Here is a 5,360-nt window from a genome sequence, read left to right on the forward strand (position 1 = left end):
CTCCCCATGTTCTGTGCCCCTCACCCTGGGTGCGGCCCCCATGCCATCTGGGGCCAGTGTGGGGGTGGACACAGAATGTCAGAGCTGAGGGGGTCAGAGGAGGGACCTGGGCTCTGTTCTGTAGGTCATGGGGAGCCTTGGGGTGGAGGCGGGACAGGCTACTGGAGAAGGAGAGGCTTTGGAAAAAGGAAGCCTGGGGGCCAGGAAAGGGCCTGGAACAGTGTCTGCACGAGGGGTGGTGAGGCCAGAGTCAGGCTGGAGAGGGGAGTTTGTGCAGGGTGGCTGAGGAGGCCATCTTTGGTGTCCTACCAGTGCCAGCCCTGAGCCCCTGCCCACCTCTGGCCTGCCTCCAGGGTCCTACTCCTTCCTGCTGTAGTCATAGTCCTTGCCACCTGCTTTGGGTCAGGTGCCTTAGGGAACGCGGAGAAGAATCTGACCCATCACCCGGACTCAGTGTGCCGTGGAGAAGAGCGTGCACTTGAGTCAGCCAAGCTGGCTCGGACCCAGTGAATCTTGGAAGCCGTGGGGCTTCTGTGGGACTCCAGGCAAGTCTTTCCCCTCTGGGCTCTGGCTCTTCATCCATCAGCCGGGAAAACGCCACCCACTCCCAAGCTGTTGGGAGGCACGGATGAAGCAGCCTCCGTGACGTGCCTGGCAGGTGCTCAAAGAGTACGATCAGTTCCCATCTCCGAAGGTGCACGGTGATGCAGGGAGGGAGAGGGGCTACAGACAGGCTCCTGGTTCGGCCCCAGGGCCTGGTGTGAGCCACGACTGACCGTAGGCCAGGCATCACTTCCATGTGTGGGTGTGACAGATCGGCATGGACGTGACTGGGTTTGCCGGGTGCTGGGGGTGCAGTGGCCAGGGACACGTCTTCCAGGGAGCTCCTGGATCGTGGGGGGGGGGGTGCAGGGGTGGAGGCAGCACAGGTGCACAGGGGTGCACTGCGGGGACACCTGACACGGGCCAGGAGTCAGGCCAGACATCCTGAAGAATGCGTGGAAGCCAGCCAGGTCAAGAGGAATGGGAGAAGGCAGAGGGGACATCATGTGAGCAAGAGAGAACGTCGGGGAGGGAGCCTGGGTGGTTCAGTAGCTTGAGCATCAGGCTCTTGATTTTGGCTCAGGTCATGATCCCAGGGTCATGAGATAGAGCCTGCTTGGGATTCCCTCTCTCTGTCTGTCTGTCTGTCTGTCTCTCTCTCTTCCTCTGCCTCTCCCCTGACCGCGCATGCTCTCTCTTTCTCTAAAACAAAAAATAAATAAGTGAGAAATTCTTAGAGAGAGAGAGGGAGAGAGGCCTTCCAGGCTAACGAGGAGTGCGGGGTGGCTGGTGTGCAGGGCATGGGGGTGGGGGGCGGTCAGGAGTCGGTGTGAGCTGGGAGAGATGGGCTGGGCCAGGATCACACAGGCCCTCGGGGGCCATTGTTGAAGAGATCAGATGTTATCTTCAGTGCAGAGGGGAACCGTGGAGGGTCTTGGAGCAGGGTAGGAGCGGTGAAGGTGGGAGGCAATCACGGGGAAGCCCCAGAAGGCTTCGAGCTGAGCAGTGACATGGACGGGTTGTTATCTTAGAAGGATTCCCCTGGATGAAATGGAGGGTGTGGTAGCTGGGACAGGTGCCAGGGCCCGGGAAAGAAGGCAGGGGGTGGGGGTGTGGTCTGGAGCGGGGCCCAGGAAGGCTTCTCTCAACCCTGGAACAGACCCCGGGGATGCTGTTGGCCCTGGGTGCCTTTCAGCCCAAGGAAACCCTCCCCATGAGGCAGCCTGTTCCTTCCCCCACCCACCCCGCCCAACATTTCATTTGTTTCCTCATTTCACCTTTGGGAGAAAAAGTCCACGCTGTGCTCCTGCTAACCTTTCTTACGAGCTTGTAGAAGTGGACCGTTTTGTCCTGCTTTTGTGTCCTCTTGCTCCATAGTCTTCAAGTTATTCATTCGACAAACATGCACCGAGCGTGAGTTCTGGGCCAGGGTCCGGGCCGGGGGCGGGCCTGGCAGGGAAGGAGGCGGAGGCCAGGCTGAAGAGTCTGGATCCCTGGCTAAGGAGTTTCAGGTCCCAACTTGGGGGTCACCGCCTCTGAGAAGCCACCTGGGTTTCTCTCAGACAGCCCCCAGCGGTATTTCCCCAGTCCCTGTTCTGCCCTCCAGGAAGGCGATGGCCACGCTCGCTCACCTGGCCATGGACTGACTCTCTGGGCCGAGCGAGCGTGAAGCCCGCAGATCACGTGGGGCAACGGGCAGTGCGGTGTACTGGAAAGCTCTGTGGGCTCCGCTCCGGTCCTCTCTGCACGGCCGCCGCACCATGGGACCTTTGGCAGCTCTGTCGCGGCCTCTGAGCCTCAGCTGCAGCTTTGGTACAAAGGCAGCCGTAACGGTTCTGCGAACCATAAAAGCAGGGTGACCCTGCGGGCCGCGCGGTGTGGTAACGCAGCAGACACTCCCAATCCCCTCCTCCCTTTCCTGCCACCCTCGCAGGGGCTGGCGAAGTCCGCCGGTCACTTTGCAGCTTCCCTGAGAGAAGGGGGCATCTGACAACATTGTGGCCGATGACAGCCAAGTGGGATGGTAAGGAGCCATTCTAGGGGAGGCACTGTTCGTCCCCCCCCCCCCCCCCCGTCTGAACACAAAATGTGATGCCTGGGGCTACGGCAGCCTCCCCTGGGACCGTGAGGCACCGAGCTTGACGATGGGAAACCAACAGAGGGAGAGGACCGTGGGGCGAGAGACAGAAGGAGTCTGGGTCCTCGGTGCGCCCTTGAGCTGCTGCCTGTCTCCACGCTTCTGTGATGCGAGGAAAACCAATGTCAATATAGTGGAGGCCCTGTTGATTGGGTATACGGTTCCCTGCAGCTGAATGTATTTCTGGCATAACATGTGACGTGATCGTTAATTTTAGTGATAATAAAAACAATAAACAAGAGAAACTATCCCAGGACTGTTGGGTAGCCATAGTGTAGCACGCACACTCATAGATACGGATATACTTATAAATAAATGTATATATTATGTACTTCTATACCATGCATGTCTGTTTAGTAGCAGGAGAAACTGACGAGATCGTTTTTTGAGACACTGATTTTTCTGTGCTCTCCCAAACACACGCGGGAGAAGAAAGTTCTAGATCTCGCTGCCTTGGGGGAGGTTTGAGGGAGAGCCGGAAGCGGGAGGGAGAGGTTACCTGCGAAATAACCCTTCCCCTCCTACCTTTGGTATCCAAAAGCCCAGTCTGTTGAGAAGCTTCTGGGCAGTGGGGGAGGGGCAGTGAGGGGGCCGCACAGGTGCCTCCTGGAGGGAGAGGAGAGAGGAAGAGCCCCTGCAGAAACTCGATGAGAGATGAGGCCATTTCTCCCAGACCCTAAAGCAGTTCTCTGTGACAGAAGAGGGGGTAGGGCGCTGTGGGTTCTGTTAGCAAGGGTGGGGGTCCCGGTTTCCTGCTGAGCTGGGGGAGCTGGGCAGAGCCTGGGGGAGCTGCTGGGACCTGGGGAGGGGTGTGTGTGGAGGGAGTGGAAGCTCAGTTTCCACCTGGCGACTGGTCTCGCCCGCTCTCCCCACTCCCCGCCTCGCTGCTACACGTGACCCCAGGACTTTTGCACTTATCTTGGAGGGGCAAACAAACAGTACAAGAGTGTGAAAAGCATTTATCTGCTTCGCTTTTTCGAGCAGCAGCGGAGGATTCTATTGAATGAATATGATTTATTTCACTAAGCCTCAGTTGATGGGCATTGACATTGTCTTCAGCGGTTTTCTTTTTTTCTGTTTTCTTTTGCCTTTGCTGCTGTCAGCCATACTGTTTATTCTGGCTGCTTCCTGGGCTGCAGAAAGAGCACGGACTCCAGAGCCGAAACCCTTTAGGTTCTAACCTTGGCTTTGCCCCTAGCTGCTGTGTGGCCTCTCTGGGTCTCAGTGTCCCCATCTGCAGAATGGGGGTTATCGTAGCACCCACCCTATGGGATGTCGCCGTGGTCAGCGAAAGCACGTATGTCCACAAAGGGCCTGGCACCATTCCGGGCCCAGAGTGGGAGCAGAAGGAATGGTGGCTTCTTTTTGTCCCTGGCTGTCAGTCCTCAGGAACTGAGCCAAAAGGCTAGACCAACAGATGAGGCCACCTTAGCCCTCCCTCTGCCTCCAGGGACAGCAGCCCTTTGCCCCTCTCGAGGTGAGTGTGAATGATGGTGGCAGCAGGTGGGGAGAAAGATGATAACGGGTGCCAACGTGTATTGAATGGTTCCTGTGTATCCAGCCTGGAGCAAGGAGCTTTAATCCCTAAGCAAGCCTGTTAGTGCATGGAGAAAGAAATCCGCTAGGGAAGAGAAAGATGGGGACCCCGCCTCCCCAGTCTTCCCTACCCGCTAGTCTAAATCAGCCTCCCCGTTTCTCTCAGTGCCCTGATTCTCTGCATAGCCGTTGTTACTGTGTGTGATTCCGTGTCCGTTTGTGTGATTATCACTAGATTGTCTGACTCTTCCTAAGGTCAATGAGGGCAAGAACCCACCCTCATTGTTTATAGTTTTCCTGGTGCCTAGAGCAGAGTGCGATAAAGAGAAAGAACCATGTTAGTTGATTGACTGATTGACCAGCGGAATGAAACTAGTAGTTGATTCCGGAAAGCCCAGAGGCTGGAGAGTTTGTAGGCAAGTAAGAGGGGGAGGTGTCCTGGGCTGGGTCAAGAGACCTGAGTTCTATTACTGAGGGCCAGCCCCGGGGCTGAAGGGCTGAAGCATCATGGTGAGGGGTGCGTGGCAGACGTGGGAAGGCCCAGGCTTCAGAGATTGCAGACTGGAGACCAGCAAGTGGGTCTGGTCTGGCCCTTGCTGCCTTTAATTTTTTTTTTTTTTTTTTAGCGTTTATTTATTTTTGAGACAGAGAGAGACAGAGCATGAACGGGGGAGGGGCAGAGAGAGAGGGAGACACAGAATCTGAAACAGGCTCCAGGCTCTGAGCTGTCAGCCCAGAGCCCGACGCGGGGCTCGAACTCACGGACCGCGAGATCATGACCTGAGCCCAAGTCGGCCGCTTAACCCACTGAGCCACCCAGGCGCCCCTGGCCCTTGCTGCCTTTAGAACAAGAACCATCGCAAGGATTGTGGTGTCTTTCGGTGGAGCACACCCTCTCTCAACCTGTCCCCTCCTCAGTGTCTGCCTGCTGCCTCATCGTGTCAGTGCCCCGCCTGGCCCACGATGACCTCTGTTTGCAGCCCTGATGCAGGGCCAGGGGACTGTGGCTGGGGCACTGCGGGGGCCTGAGACCTGTCCTCCCTCCTCTGAAATGCCTCAGGCGCAATGGGCTTGGTTGGCCTCAGCCTTTCCCTGTTCTGTTTCCCAGGGGTCCCAGGCTGGAAGGGCCCTTGGGACGGGCAGT

The sequence above is a fragment of the Felis catus genome, chromosome C1 (genome assembly GCF_018350175.1).
Source record: "Felis catus isolate Fca126 chromosome C1, F.catus_Fca126_mat1.0, whole genome shotgun sequence".
NCBI lineage: Eukaryota > Metazoa > Chordata > Mammalia > Carnivora > Felidae > Felis > Felis catus.